This window comes from Tamandua tetradactyla, chromosome 14 (assembly GCF_023851605.1).
Source record: "Tamandua tetradactyla isolate mTamTet1 chromosome 14, mTamTet1.pri, whole genome shotgun sequence".
Classification (NCBI taxonomy): domain Eukaryota; kingdom Metazoa; phylum Chordata; class Mammalia; order Pilosa; family Myrmecophagidae; genus Tamandua; species Tamandua tetradactyla.
Genome location: NC_135340.1, coordinates 62,395,925 through 62,412,874, shown reverse-complemented (window position 1 = coordinate 62,412,874; position 16,950 = coordinate 62,395,925). Strand labels below are relative to the sequence as shown.

At 37.7% G+C, this 16,950-nt stretch overlaps 1 long non-coding RNA gene across 1 annotated transcript in view; it reads left to right on the top strand.

Moving 5' to 3' along the window:
• LOC143656070 (uncharacterized) overlaps positions 1-16,950 on the top strand; it is a 43,341-nt gene that overhangs the window by 6,142 nt on the left and 20,249 nt on the right. The gene's annotated exons all lie outside the window — the stretch shown is intronic.

Here is a 16,950-nt window from a genome sequence, read left to right as displayed (position 1 = left end):
GTGCCCTGCCTGGGGCACCTCTCATCAAGGCCAGTCCAAGAGCGGGGCATGATTGGAGCGTGACTGGAGCCAGCTAAGCCTCTCTGATCAGGAGACCCGAGCACCAGGAGTCTGGAAGAGCGGACAATCTTTGTCTACAGCTGTTCCCATGACCCACGGTCTTTTAGGCAGCTTGCCCTTCAGAAAAATGAGTGGTTTCATTTAATGTCTTCACATTGGGTCAGCTTCCGTCTTTCCCTCGCTTTGTAAGGACCCAGGTTCTTAGTTGTTTCCTTCTCTCCCTCTAGCTCTTGCTCTTAGAAGTTGTTGGGGCTGGTATAGGCACATTTTGGGGGTAGCCTGGCAACCTTTTATGTTTCTGTTTTGACCTTTTATCTCCATCTCCAGTTAGGTCTAGAGGCAGCAAGATCAATAAGGAGGCCACTGCAATAATTCAGAGGAGAAATGAGGATGGTCTGAATCAAGGGAGTGGCATGGGGGATGGAGAGAAGCCGACTGCTTCAAGAACTATTAAGGAAGTAGAGTGAGTGACATTTGGTGATCGATTTTGACTGTACTCTCTGCCAGAGGGAGTTATCTAAAATGCAAATTCAACAAGCCAGGGAGTGTTCAAATATAGCCACTATCTTTCCTACCCTAGCATTTACTGGGCTTGCTCGGATATTAAGAACTTGTGGCAGTATAATATTGCAGTTAATAGCACAGACTTCAGAGCCAGACCTCTGTTTGACTACCTGTAATGGGGATAGTACAGTACTACCTCTGTATAGGGTTTTGGTAAGTATTAGATAAACAAATAGAGTACGCTGCTTAGAACAGCAACTGCCACATAGTCAAATTTAACTATTTTATTTATATAAATATTAAATATTTATCATTATTAATGTCATTATTATTATTATTGACTGGGATAAAAGCTTCTTAGTCATTAAGCAATTTTGTAGTTCACCTGCAACTCTCAAGTCTCCTTCGCTTTGCAGGAAAACTGTAAAAATTGATGTGGTGAGTTTCAGATAGGGAATCTGGGTTTTTCTGGTAAGAAGGAATAAATCGCTTCTGCGTGTTTGTGATCTTGGGTTGGTGAAGATTCTCAAACACACTTTTGTTTTGCTGGGAATTGTTATGCTTTATAGGAAATGGATATCCACATGTGTGGTGTGTGGTGTGTGGTGTGTGGTGTGTGGTGTGGTTGTGAGATTTATGGGGTGACTCACCAAAGCGCAGCCCAGTAACGGAGCAGATGCTCAACAGGCAGAATCCCAGCCACGGACACCCCCAGGAGCCCGTGCCCTGGACCACTGGGCTGCGGCCTCCTGGCCAGCAGTGGCTTAGACTAGGGGAAAAGGTCACTTGGTTTTGTACCGAGTGAAAGTGCATTATGAGCCTGTCCTCTTCAAACACAGTAATTATAGCTCAGTCAGCCAATAAAACTAAACAGCCTGTACAAATAAAACACCGTCAATAGCACAGAAACTCAAACCCACAGGGAGTCCTTTCAAGAAATGGAAGATGCAAGCCACTTATGAAGGAATAGGAGTGGCTCACACGTAATAGGTACTCAGTAAACATTGTTGATTGATTACACTGTAATAGTTCTTGGAAATACATTCCTAGAAAACACTTGTACTTGACCTAAACAAATTATGTGATAAGATACGGGCTTGCAAAGAAAAGATAATTTGGGAGGCTAATTAGATTTACTTTTAATATTTAGTCTTCATCTTATAAAAGGATTTTTTTTTTTTTGCATGGGCAGGCACCATGAATCAAACCTGAGTCTCCCGCATGGCAGGCGAGTATTCTGCCTGCTGAGCCACTGTGGCCCGCCCATAAAATTATTATTTTAAATAACCTTTTTGCTGTAAAATAAAACACACAGATAGAAAGTCATACAAAATAAATGCATGTATATCGTGTTACTATTTTATTTTAGAATTATTATTTTTAAAGGACGGACAGCTTATAATCATCCCTAGACAAAGAAATAGAACTTTGCCAGGCACCTTAGAGTCCCCTTCATGGAACCTATTATCAGCCCCTTCTTTCCACCAAAAGTAACCACTTTCTTGATTTCTATAGTAACCATTTCCTTACGTAAGTCAGTTTAAGTAATTAGTACATTTCTAGAAAATCGTTCATTTCTTCTAGATTGTCTAATTTGCTGCTATACAATTGTTCACAGTGTTCACTGACACTCCTTTTTATTTCGGAAAGGTTGGCAGTCGTACCCTTCTTTAATCTGTTATTTTAATTATTTGAAGCTTTCCTTTTTTCATTGTTCACTCTAGTTAAAGATTTGTCAGTTTTATTGGTCTTTTCAAAGGATCGACTTTTGGTTTCATTTGTTCTCTAGTCTTCTGTTTTCTATTTCATTTATCTCTGCTCTAATCGTTATTATTTCCTTCCTTCTGCTAACTTTGCTCTTCTTTTTCTAGCTCCTCAATGTGTGAATCAGGTGATTGGTTTGTGCGCCAGCTTGAAAGGATTATATGCCCTAGAAAAGCCGTGTTTAAATTCGGATCCATCTTGTAGAGGCAGCCGTGTCTTTTAATCCCCATTCAGCACTGTCGTTTGGAAACTTGATTGGATTATTTCCACAGAGATGTGACTCACCCAACTGTGAGTATTAACCTTTAATTAGAGGGAGATGTGACTCTACCCATTCCAGGTGGGTCTTGATTAGTTTACTGGAATCTTTTAATAGAGGAAACATTTTGGAAAAGCTTCAGAATGATGAGAGAGCAACAGAGCCGTGAGAACCATGGAGCTCACGCAGCCAGAGACTCTGGAGAGGAAGAAGGAAAACACCCCCAGGGGAGCTTCACGAAACAAGAATCCGGGAGAGAAAGCTAGCAGACCCTGTCGGCCATGTCCCTTTCCAGTTGAGAGAGAAACCCTGAACTTCATTGGCCTTCTTGAACCAAGGTATCTCTCCCTGGATATCTTAGATCAGACATTTCTATAGACTTGCTTTAATTTGGACATTTTTGTGGCTTTAGAACAGTAAACTTGCAACTTATTATATTCCCCTTTTAAAAATCCGTTCCATTTAGAGTATATCACGTTCCAGCAGCTAGCGAACTAGAATAGTTTGTGATCTTTCTTCTTTTTTAAATGTAGGTGTTTATATGCAATAAATTTTCTCTGAGCTCTGTCCCCATTGCATCTCATAAAGTTTGGTAGGTTGTTTTTTTATTTTCAGTTATCTTTAAATATTTCCTAATATCCCCTGTATTTCTTCTTTGACCCACTGCTAGTTTGAGTGTGTCTTACATAATATCCACATATTTGGGGTTTTGTTTCAACTTTCCTTCTGTTACCGATTTCTAGTCATTCTATTTTTGGTGGAGAAGGTATCTTGTATGACTTCGCTTTTTAAATTTATTGAGATTTGTTTTAAATTTATTGAGATTTGTTTTGTGACCCAACATATACTGAAGAATGATCCATGTACACTTAAGAACATGTATTCTGCTGTCGTTGGGTGGAATGTTTGTTAGGTCTGGTGGGTTTACATGTTGTAGTCCTCTATTAACTTACTGAGCTTCTGTCTAGATGTTTCATTCGTTATTGACAGTGGTGTATTGAAGTCCCCAACTGTTATTGTAGAACTATTTATTTCACCCTTTGATTTGGTCAATATTTGCTTCATGTACTTTGGGACTCTGTTGTTAATTGTTATATCTTCTCAATGAATTGACCCTTCTATTATTAAGTTGTGTCCTCATTTCCCTCTTGTAATAAAACTTCAGATCTCTTTTGATTACTATCTGCATGAAATATTTTTTTACATCATTTCATTTTCAACATTTTTGTGCCTTTGGATTTAAGGTGTGTCTCTTATAAACTCCATGGATCATACTTTTTCATTCATTCTGCCAATCTCTGTCTTTTGACTGGAGAGTTTAATCTATTTTCATTTAAAATTTAAAATGATAAGACAGGACTTACACCTGCCATTTTAAAAATATCTTCTACCCTTTTTGTACCTCACTTCCTCCATTATTACCTTCTTTTGTGTTTAGTTCATCTTTTCTAGTGAATCATTTGTATTCCCTTCTTACTTCCTTTTATAGATATTTTCTTTGTAGTTACCATGGGGATTATACTTATCCTAAATCTGTAACAATCTAGTTTGATTTTATATCACCTTAACTTCAATAGCATCCATAAACCATGCTCCTATACCCTTCCATCTGCCCCTTTTTATGTTATTCTTGTTACAAATTATATATTTATACATTGTGTGCCCGATAATATAGACTTATAATTTTTTATCCACTTGTATTTTAAATCATGTAAGAAATAAAATGTGGAATAAAAAAATAAAATACCTCTAGCATTTATAGTCATCCATGTAGTTAACTTTACCAGAAATTATGTCTTCAAATGGCTTCAAGTTGTTGTCTAGTGCCTTTCCTTTTATTCTGAAGGCCTCCCTTTAGTTTTTCTTGTAGAGAAGGGCTAGTGGTGAGGAAATCCCTTAGTTTTTATTTATCTAAAAATGTATTACTATATCCTTCACTTTTGAAAGGCAGTTTGGTGGCTATAGAATTCTTGGTTGACAGTTTTTTCTTTCATAACTTTAAATATGTCATCCCACTGTCTTCTGCCCTCCGTAGTTCTGTTAATCTTATAAAGAATCCTTTTTAGGTGACAGCTTCTCTCTTGCTACTTTCACTACACTTTCTTTGTCTTTGGCATTGAACAGTTCGATTTTACTGTGTCTTTCAGTTCATCCTATTTGATGTTTGGTGGGCTCTTGTTTGCATATATTCATGCCTTTCATCAAATTTGGCAAATATTTTTCACCATTATTTCTTCAAATATTCTTTTTGTCCCCCCTCCCCACCACTGCCCCCATTCTGGGATTCCATAATGCATAAATTGGCATGGCTTATAGTGTCACCAGGGCCCTTAGAATCTATTCACTTTTCTTCATTTTTTCTTTCCGCTTCTCAGATGGGATAACTTCAATTATTGTATCTTCAAGTTCACTGATTCTTTCTTCTGCCTGTTCAAGTTTCCTCTAATAATTTTTAACTGTTAGTTATTGTACTTTTCAGCTACAACATATCTGTGTGTTTCTTTTCATAATTTCTATTTCTTAAAATTCTCATTTTGTTTATATAACATTTTTCTGATTTCCTTTAGTCCTTTGTCCATGTTTTGCTTTGGCTCATTGAGCTTATTAGGATAGTGGACTTAACATCTTTGACTACTAATTCCAAGGTCTGGATGTTCTCAGAGGTGATTCTTGTCACTTGTGTTCCTTTGGACGGACCATTATTTCTTGTTGTGTATGCCTTGTGATTTTTTTTGTTGAAATTGTGACATTTAAATATTTTAATGTATTAACTTTGGAAGTCGGATTCTGCCCCATACCAAGGGTTTACTGTTTTTTACCCCTTTGATTTTTGAAGGGTTCCTTGATCTATTTGTTTAGTAATTTTTTTCAAACTATTTTTGCAACAAACGTAATCTTTGTCGTGTGTGGTCACTGAAGTTTCTGTCCTTTAGCTTATATTCAGTTAGTATTATGACAGAGATTTCCTTGAATGCCAGAGTTAAGAAACAAAACAAAACAAACAAAAACACACTCCCAGTCTTTGTAGATTGTTTCTGCGTTGGGGCTTTTCTCTAGTCAAGATTTCACTGAGCCTAGCGATCAGTTTGAGATGAAAGTTTGGGGTCTTCTCAGATCTTTTCCAAGGCATCTTTACCTAAGCTTTAAAAATTCTCCAATATACACAGGTACTCCTACATGCTCCAGTTACCCGAGGAAGCTCTCTATAACCTTTCCTACCAGGCCTGGGTACTCTTTTGTCTCAATCATAATCATTCACCCCAGGTGGCTTAGTTTAATGGTTCCTTTACAGTGTATCCTTAAAATTGCCACCAGATAGATTGGAACAGGCACACATACATACATACTAATTTGTGAATAAGATGCTGCTCTGCTTACTTCAGAACCAGGGACCAGGGACTCATACTGGGAACATAGCTTCCATCTTACAGACTGCCACCCAGCCAGGTAAGGTGGGTATGGACTAGTAAAAGTGTAAGAAGCTTTCCTACCATTTTAAAGTTGCCTTTCTCTTGATTCAGTGTTTGCTTAGTGGCTGTAAACTTCTGTTTACTTTCCAGAATTTTAGGAAAGTTAGTTCTGACCTTTTTGCCTCTTAAAAAAAATGTTTCTGTGATGCTATGAGAGTGTGGAGCCAGCTACTCCACCATCATTGCTGCTGTCAATCCTGATTTGATCTTTTGATGTGATCATTTTTCTTGGCTTTTAACAAGGGGAATTTAGTAAGTTGCTAGTTTATGGTTCTAAGGCTGAAAAAATGTCCCAATTAAAACAAGTCTATAGAAATGTCCAATCTAAGGCATCAGGAAATGATAGCTTGGTTCAAGAAGGCCAGTGAAGTTCAAGGTTTCTCTTTCAAGTGGAAGGGCACATGGCAAACACAGTCAGGTTTTCTCTCTCATCTGGAAGGGCACATGGCGACCACCACATCATCCGCTAGCTTTCTCTCCTGGCTTCCGGTTTCATGAAGCTCCCCAGGAGGCATTTTCCTTCTTCATCTCCAAAGGTCCCTGGCTCGTGGACTCTGTTTCGTGGTGCTGCAGCATTCTCTGCTCTCTCTGAATCTCTCTCTTCTCCAAAATGTTTCCTCTGTTTCTTTCTTTCTTTTTTTTTATTAATTTTAAAATTTTTTTAAAAAATGTAACAACAAACAAATGCAAACATTCTTAACTTTTGATCATTCTGTTCTACATATATAATCAGTAATTGACACTATCATCACACAGCTGCATATTCATCATCAGAATCATTTCCTAGCACATTTGTTTTGATGTAATCTTTGACATGATCTTTTATCTTTTAATAATTTCTCACCAGCTGATATAAAAAGATGTTCAAGGCCCATCTTATACCCGAAATCAGCCATTTCTCCAAAATCTCCTTTTTTTCTTTTCTTTTAAGCAGAAAGTATTTCAAGACCATATTCTGAGAGTCCGGGTTTCTAATAATGCTTATTGCTGTTGGTTTAGTCACTGTTTCTAATCCTCTCTCTCCCATCTCCCATCTCTTTCTCTCATAATAAAATACCTCATAATCTCAAACTGATACTTCTAATTCAAGTTCAGAAGTACAGCTTTTTTGTTTTAAGTTGAACTTTTTCTAAATTACCTCTGTAACCCTTTCTTTCATATGAGGATATGGGATTCTTGTTCCTGTGGACACAGAGAGTGATGGAATCAGAATTTCTAATACTTAATATTTACTCATTGATTGGTCCCATTTCACATGTATAACCAACTCAAAATAACTGTTAATGCTATTAACTCTAGTATAATTATCGAGAAGAGTTAAAACTTTTTGTGTAGCTCTTTCCATTCTCTCGCTAACATTTTAAAAAGCAATATTCTTTGTGGTTCTACAAATTAACTGTATGTTTTATGCTTGCCACTAGTCCTTAGGTTGATGTTTCTCAAATATTTAGATTGCTTGAAGCTTATTTTCTAGTATATTCTTGGAAGGGTCCATGGGAAAATATTCTTTGAGCCTGTGCATGTTGATAGCAATTTGTCATTGGTGAAAGTCAGATTTGCTGGCTATAAAATCATTTGCTCACAGTTTTTCCTTTGTGTATCATAATATGTTACTCTAGTTTTTTCTGACATAAAGCATTGTGGATGAAAAGTCTGCTAATTATCTAATTTTCTTTCCCTTAAATGTCACTTCTTTTTACTAGATAGGCAAAGAATTTTTTCTTTTTCTTTACTAAGTTCGGTAATTTTATTAGAATATATTGCGGTATTGATCATCCTCAATCAATGGTATTTGGTATACAGAGTGCTCTTTCCACAAGTAAATTAAAAAATATTCTCAAATTATGTCTTTAGTACTATTTTTCTCTTTGCTTACTTTGGATCTCCTCAGGAACTCTTAGAATCGCTAAGTCAGGTATCTTCAATTTTGTGGCAGTCTTTTATCTCTTTATTTCTTTTATGATGTTTAAAAATGTTGTGGTTTTCTCTTTCTACTCTTCTTAAGATATTAGCTGTTGCATTTATTGCTCTTGTGCTCTTTCTAACTTAATTTTCCCTTTTGAAATGATTTCCTTTGTACATGAACTTTTGAAATGATTTCCTGTGTGCTGCCAACTAATTACTGAGTTTTTTTCTAATTCTTGTTCATGTTCTTCTTCATGTCTGGTATCATCTTCATGATGATTTTTAGAGCTCAGAAGGTTTTGATTTGTCCTGTGGGCATGTTTTCCTAGCATGTTTCCCTTGCATTTAGGGATGTCATTCTGCCCTTTTTTTTTTTTTTCTCTTACAATAACTTTGAGTGAGATTTGACCCTTACACTTATTTTTCTTTGTAGATGAGATTTTTAAATTAGTCTCTTCACATTTATTTTAATCACAGCTAGATTTTTAGTCACATATGCCTTCTTATTTTTGTTCTATATGTTCAACCTATTTTGTTTATTTTTCTCTCCTTTCTTGCCCTCCTTTTGGATTGATTTTTTTTGTTAGTCTGTTTCATTTTATCCTTGTTCTAGTTTGCTAGCTGCTGGAATGCAATATACCAGAAACAGAATGGCTTTTAAAAAGGGGGAATTTAATGAGTTGCTAGTTTACAGTTCTAAGGCCAAGAAAATGTCCCAATTAAATCAAGTCTAAAGAAATGTCCAATCAAAGGCATCTAGGAAAGATACCTTGGTTCAAGAAGGCCGATGAAGTTCAGGGTTTCTCTCTCAAGTGAGAAAGCACATGGCGAACACAGTCAGGGCTTCTCTCTCAGCTGGAAGGGCACAAGGCAAACATGGCATCATCTGCTAGCTTACTCTCCTGGCTTCCTGTTTCATGAAGCTCCCCGGGAGGCGTCTTCCTTCTTCATCTCCAAAGGTCACTGACTGGTGGACTCTCTGCTTTGTAGTGTTGCTCTCTCTGAATCTCTCTCTCCAAAATGTTTCCTCTTTTATAGGACTTCAGAAACTAATCAAGACCCACTCAAATGGGTGGAGACATGTCATCCCCTAATCCAGTTTAACAACCATTCTTGACTAAATCACATCAACCAGGGAGATGATCACATTACAGTTTCAAACACAGTATTGAATAGAGATTATTCTACCTTTATGAAATGGGATTTATATTAAAACATGGTTTTTCTTAGGGGGCATGCTTCCTTTCAAACCAGCACAATCCTCTACTCATTTAAAAGTTAAACACTTCATTTCTATTCACTAACTGTTACCGTAGTAATTTTAACAGGTATACTTAAATAATAAAGTATTAATAAAAAATTAAGTAATATCTTTTCTCACCTTCTAAAAAATAGAACTTAAAAGCATCTCCACTCACTACCACTCAACTTATATATTAATGGTGTCACATATTTTAATTATTTTTTTACTTAAATTCTCTAAGATTTTATTATTAGAGTCAAGATTTACCCACATATATTTCCCTTTCTGAGTTCTTAATTCCCCCCCCCCCCCTTTTTTTAAATGGTTTTATTCAGACACCATACAATCTATCCTAAACATACAATCAATAGCTCTGGGTATAATCATAGTTATGTATCCACCACCACACTCAATACATGAACATTCTCATTTCTCATACTTTCCTTTTGCTCATTTTTGTATGAAGCTATTTTTCTTGACCTTTTAGAAGAAGGTGTGGTACGGTGTATCTTTTCTAACTTCACAGAGCACCTTCTGGTTTCTTGCAGTGTTCAAAAAACAATTTGATTTGCCTCATGAAATCTAGTGACCCTGCTCTTCACCTCCACACTTAGCTGGACCTTTTTTTTTTTTTTCTCCAGTGTCCCTATCATGCTTAGTTTTCATTCTGTTCTAGAAGTTTCTCCGATGTGTTGGGTCCTGTCCTGAAAGCGAGCCTGTGAAGGTTAGGTTCTGGTGTCAACTTGGCCAAGTGATGATGCCCAGTTGTCTGGTCAGGCAAGCACTGGCCTGAGCATTGCTGCAAGGATACTTCATGGCTAGTTGATGAACTGGAAGGCTGGTGTAGTAAATCATCAGTCAGTTGATTGCATCTGTGGCTGATGACATCTGTGATCAACTAAGGCACCCCTCCCACCAATGAATCAATCAGTTAAAGGTTTTTAATGAAGAAGAGATGCTCTTTCACTGTTTCTTCAGCCAGCGGGCCTCTCGTGTGGAGTTCGTCCAGACCCTTCATCGTTGCTGTGAACTTTCAGCCTGCTCTATGGATGTTGGATTCTTCCATTCCCACATATTTCCAGATATGTCCTGTTGGTTTGTTTATCTAGAGAACCGTGACTAGTTGATCAATTTTCAGAGTTGATATGGGCGATACTGAACTGTGATCTCTTGTATTCACTCACTGTTGGAATGAGCAAAACTCTTTTTAGTTTTGGCGGCTGGGTTCACATTGCTGTGCTGTATTTCAATGAAGACTAGTTGTCTATTTTGGAGTCTCCCATTCTCAGATTGATCAGATTCTCTGTGCCTTTCCTGCACTTTCTCTCACATAGAAGCTGATATCATGTATGTTTGGTGTCATGATGGTGGTTTATCCTTACTCGTTTGTATTTTGAGTAAGATGCCATGAAGATACCTTGCCATGTGTTTATTTTAAATGTTGTCCATGGGCCTGTGGATTTGCTATCTAGTTGCTTTGTCTGTTTCTATGTGGGGATTAAGAGAGATTAAAAACCATGCCACTGCTGTCTCCAACGTTACAAGTTTTTTGTTTTAGCCAAAAGTTGAATTCTTTCAACAAGAAATTTCGAGGGTGGTGCAATGGTGGCTCAGTGGCAAGACTTCTCACCCACTGAGTTGGAGACCCGGGTTCGATTCCTGGTGCCTGCTCATGCCAAAAAATAAAAGGAAATTTCTTTAAATACATTGAACATACAGTTTGCTTTACAAAGATTCTATTTATATGCATCTAGTAGGAAACCATCTATTATGTAAAGCTGCATACACCTAAATTGTCATATAGATTCATGCTGAGATCAAACAGAACTAAACTATAAACCTACACGTTGTTTGATCTTGGGAAAATCACTTCCCCTCTTGTGGATTCCTTGTTCTCCTTTGTTAAATGAAAAAACCAGGTTATATATGATTGTAAGTTCCACATCCTTAATCCTCCTTATTTACCACTTGCCAGCATTCAGTATTATAAGGCTTTGAGTGGTTTGTACCCAAAATGGAAATAAAAAGGAAGGAAGGGGGGAGGGGGGAAGAATTCCCCAAACAAGACATCTTTCAAAACAGCCAAATAAGCCATTAAAATCAGGGCAGAGGTAGTTACTGAGCTGTAATCAAATTTTAGTCTTGTGGTCATTCTTTCTTTTAAAGAACAAAATCACCAGAATTATCTTCAGCTCTTCCTTACTTGTTGAGCAACATTAGGTTAACAGGCTTCTCCCAGATACATGGAGTGCGGCTGAGTTAGGCAGCATCTTTTATTCTTGGGATCAAAGCTACTAGTTAAGTCTGTATTAAGAATGGGATATTCATATGCATTATTCTGTGCCTTTCTTCCACCAACCCTAAAGGACAGAGAAGTAGTTCTCACTGGTCATTCAATAGAAGTACCTGGTGGGTTTTTTAAATTACTGTTGATTCAGCCTTATTCCAAAACCACTAATCAAAATAGTTGGGAGTAGCTCAGGCATGGATATTTAAAAAATATATCCCAGGTGATCTTCAGATGGTTGAGAACTCCTCAGGTGGATATTGCTATTCCTGATTTATTGAGGATAGACCGAGTCAATTGCCTAAAATCTAAGGTTCCATTGTTAAGATACAGAGCCAAGGTATAAACAAAATCTTGTCTAATACCAAAGTGTGTGTTCTTATCTAGTAAGCTGAACTGATTCCTTGCAATGCAGATTCCATGAGGGCAAAACCCATGTCTGTCTAATTCCCTCCTGTACTACTAGCATTCAACACATTGCTGGACACATGGTGTATGTCTAACAAATACTGTAGAAAGAAGGAAGGAAAGAATGAAAGAAGCAAGCAAGGAAGTAAGGCTGGATGAGTGGATGAATAAAAGAAATAGATTAGGAATTCAGTAATGAATTTTCCTTGAAAACATCCACAGAATGCCATAAAAATACATAGGGTTTTTTGTTTTTTTTTGAAAATCTGCTCTTTCTGTCCTATCCAAAATGTCAACTGTTTGGTTCTCCAAGCACTTTGTCTGAGTTGACCCCTTACCCCAGCAGCTCTTTTTGCTATCCAGTGCCACCTGATGATACCTCAAACACATATTAGGCTTCTCTAATTACCTGTTGGAGAGAATACTGGAAAATCTGTCATCTGTAATTTGAAAACATATTTTGACACTCTTCCATGGAAAGAATGCTAGGAATGTTGGCCACCCCCTTTTTTATTATCTGCACCCCTATCCCTGAAATTAGGGTTTTCATTAGCTTCCCTGATTACTGTGAAGATTGAGGAAGAGATTATATTTTTATTGAAATATACATACAGAAAAGTGCAAGTATTTTGTCATTGCCTTTGTAGAATCAAGCCAGTGGGTAACTCTTAATATAAAGGTGACTGGTTGATTGCCACCAATTAAGAGCAATCTGAGAGGGCTGGGGTAGAGAGAATGTTGAATGTAAATGCATTGCTTTATGGAACCTTCACTGCTCCAATTGTTACTACCCCGTGAATGGCGTGCTCTCAGGCTGCTTAAGCAGAGAGTGACCTGGGAATTTCATGTCTAGGGGGTTTCAGTTCATTCTTCTAAGCGCCTTCATTTATAAACTCTAACCATCAGATGAGCTGTTAGCTTGAGCCATGGCTCAATAACCTTCTACTTAACGGTTCTCCACAAGGTGCCTGCCAAGTTCCCCACACTCCCATCCTTAGTGAGCTTATCAGCAAAACAGGTGTCAAGCACTCATTTAGAGTATAAGTGAACAATCTCAATTTTCAATCCAGTTGTGACTGGCCTCATTCCACTGCAGTGTGGCTCCAACTCAGTAAAAATGATTTAAAACATTTTCAATTCCTAAAAGGCCTTCTCAGTCTTCTCAAAGTTTGTACTTACTGTTTTCTTTTCCTGGAGAGCATCTTCCAGTTCTCTCAACAAAATTATCTAGCAGTATAGAAGTTTTTCAGGTCAAATATTATTTAAAATAAGTCACATTTTAGAGTGGAAATAATTTTAGAATTAGCCAAACCTGGGTTCAATCCCACTCCATCCATTATTTCTTAAATTTGGTAAATGGGGGATAAAACCACATACTGTTTTGGCTGCCTGATTAGAACCTAGAACATAAATGTTCATCCCCTTTCCCTCTAACTTTGTGAGAACACATCTTATATTTCCAGAATCTGGCAGCATGCTTAGCTTTCAGTTAAATTTAACGCACAAGGCATACTATTGGCTAGAATTTTTTTTTATTAGATAAGGTTTTTAATTAGCTATATTTACCCCCAAAAATGGAAATTGACTTTTAGCCTGCTTTTTGTTACTTGTTATTTCCACGTCATTTGTGCTAGCCTTACTCTGGGCTAGCTGAACTCTTCATTTCCTGATTTTAAATAAAAGCTTTCCCGGAGTGTTTCAGTGCTGGATGTTTTAATGAATGATCTGGAAATATCCCTGCCTCTAGCTTGGCTTTTCCCTTTCTTTCTCCATCCTCCTTCACTGGGGTGTTATGAAGGGATGGGAAGTGGGAACAAGGAGGGGAGTACCCCTGACTCAGACCTGATAGAGTATGGAGAGTAATTTTCTTGGCTTAATATAATAAACCCCCTCAGGGTCTGAGTTGGCATCATCATTTCTTTCTAAGTCTGCTATGGGAAGGCTGCCATCCCCTATGTGGGGAGATTGATGCCTCCTTTACTCTAAATAATCGGGATGAAGGCATTCAGCAGGGAGTCTTCAAAATTTGCTGTGCATGCAAGTTCTCCCTTGGGCTTGGAACTCAAGAGTCATTTTGCTCATAAGTACTGCACTTATGAGACCCTGGGCCCAAAGAGAGAAAGCCAAGATAAGCTTTGCAATCCTTCTCCGTGTGCAGATAGGTTATACACGTTAATGGGCTTTGAAGCCAGTCTTAAGCAATCAGAGATGGAGGTTATCATTACTTCTGCTGATGTTGTTGCAGGGAAGTGAGAAGGGAAGTAAGGAAATTGACCCCAAAGACTTTCTGTTATAACATGAATAACTCAGTATGTCATGCTCATACATTTCAAGACTGTTCTTAGGACTGTGACTGTGGTCACTCTGTAAATCAGTCTCTTGAATGCGTAGCTTTCAGAGGTCTAGTGAAAGGTGTCCTTGCATTCCTGACTGCTGGGCTGCACAGTTTGTTCTGTCTCAGGTTAGATATTTCCAAAGGACTAGGATGATATTTTTTCTGAGACTTAAGGACAGACATATCACACCTTCTGTCCTTCTCCTTTTTCCAGGTCTTCCTAAAGCTGGAAGAGCCTCATGCTAACGATGGAGGTGTATTTTCGAGAGAGGAACCTGTTGCTCAGCCGTTGAATGTGCTGCTGGCAAAGAGCCTCCAACTGTCAGCCCTTTCAAGGATTGCCTCAGCCTCACAGAGTGCCCTCTCTTGGGGTCACAGCTTTCCCAGGGCAGCCTGCATCTGGTTCCTAACTGAGGAAGGGACATAAAAACCCAGCCATTTCAGTTGGACACAAACAACCCTTGGTGGGCAATACTCAGTTCAGAGCTCCCCCTTGGTTTGGTGAAGTCTTCTTTGGATCTGAATCACAGTTTGACGTTGCCCTTTCCCAGTCTTCCTTTCTTTCCCCAGTACTTGTACCCCAAACTCCCCTCCTGACCCACTTCTGTAGAACCCTACCTGTTACAGGCTCTAGCATTCCTGGTTGATTAGTAGAGTTCTGTGCCCAGACCTCCAGACTGTAGTCTTGATATTTAAACCAAGAGTTTTGGATTTTACAAAATGATTTTCTCCCTCAACAAATCTTGGATTTCAAAAGGGCTGTCCTTGATGGATAGGAAAAGGAAATTAAATTTGAAACAAAGTTGTGGAATGGCTTTGTTCTTGATTGTTTCTGCCCTTTACTTCAAACAATGAATGCCATTGATACAATGGGTGAGTTAACACAGGGAAGACTACATAAAGGAAATGAAAAAAGAAAATATTTAAAAAGCATTATACCCATTTTATAATTCCAGAAGATCTTTATAAACCCAGAGAATCCTGCAGACCTTGGTTATAATTTTTGGATGGAAGAGTGCTGTCTCTTCTGCCCTGTTGCAGTTAACTGAACAACTGGGCTGACCTCTTTTTAGTCTTTTCCTCAGCAGAATCGCCTGTTCCAGGTAATTTCAAAGCCTGATGTGTAGACAAGATGAAGCTGCAGCCATGGTGTGTAGGGATGGTTTTAATCTAGTTGCCATATTTTTATTTCAGACCCTATCTCTACACCATGCTTTCTGCCTGCCTTTTAGATTTTATGATTAATCTACTAGACTCAAAGGGAATAAGAAGTTCAGTTTCAAAGGGCAAAATAAGCCTCTGTGCTTAGTGTTTCATTGAGACTGAGTAATGCTGTCACTGACTTCTCCTGCATTTGGTCTTGCACTCATGCCACCCTGGAGGACTTCCAAATGACAAGCAACTTTGGATTCCTTCTAAAAGAATATGGTTTAACTGTAACATATAAATGTTCACACAGCACCTCTTTCGAAAACTTAGCTTCCTCTGTTTTGTGGAAGGATTGCAAAAAAGAGGCAAGAATGGAGCTGATACCTGGGCAGAGTGTCTCAGCTCATTCTTTTTCATGGAATACAGATCTTTTACCTGCCTGGGAGACTGAAGCAGAGCTCAGAGGTTCCAGGCAAATCTCAAGTTTCTTACTCTCCTTAATATCCCTGTTTTCTTTTAGAAAAAAATGCCATAAAAGTCATTTCGTCCTTCCACATGGTGGAGTAGAAATTTCCTAAAAACTAATAAAAATAGTTTTATACAACATAGCAGTTCTCATTTTTAATAATTTTAATACAATTCAGTGGTCTCAATTGCATTTTCAGTGTTTTGCTACCATCATTTCCATTCATTACCAATTTTTTTCCTTTGATCCAAATAGAAAGTCTATACATATTAAGCAATAAACCCCTATTTCCCTGACCCTGAACCCCTGGTAATGTCCAATTTACTTTCTGTCTCTATTAATTTTTTTATTCTAGATATTTTGAATTAAGTGGAATTATAAGATATCTGTCCTTTTGTGCTTGGCTTGTTTCACTTAATGTTTTCAAGGGTCATCCATGTTATACCATGTATCAGAACTTCATTTTTTCAAGGCTAAATAATATTCCATTATCTGGATATTATCGCATTTTGTTTATTATCTGTTGATAGACACCTGGGTTTCCACCTCTTGGGTTGTTGTAATATTGTGATCAATGTTGCTATGAATGTTGGTGTGCAAGTATCTATGAGTTCTTGTTTTCAACTCTCTTGGTTATATATCAAGAAGCGGTTTTGCTAGGTCATATGGTAATTCTATTTTTAACTTTTTGAAGTTACTAATTGTTTTCCACAATGGCTGAACCATATTACATTCCCACCAATGACGTATGAGCTTTTCAATTTCTCTGCGTCATCATCAATGCTTAGTTTATGGTTTGATAATAGCCACCCACTTGGTGTGAAATGATATTTTGTGATTTTGATTTGAGTTTATCTAGTAGCCAATGATGTCGAGCATCTTTTCATGTGCATGTTGTCCATTTGCATATCTCCTTTGGAGAATTTTCTGTTGAAGTCTTTTGTCCATTTTTAAAATTTGGTTATTTGTCTTTTTGTTGTTATGTTGGGTAAAAATGGATTTTTGAATGCTATTATGAACCATGCACTATTCTAAGCCTTTATGGGTATTTAATTTTCACAATAAATCTAAGAGAAATTTGCTATAATATTCTTACTTTG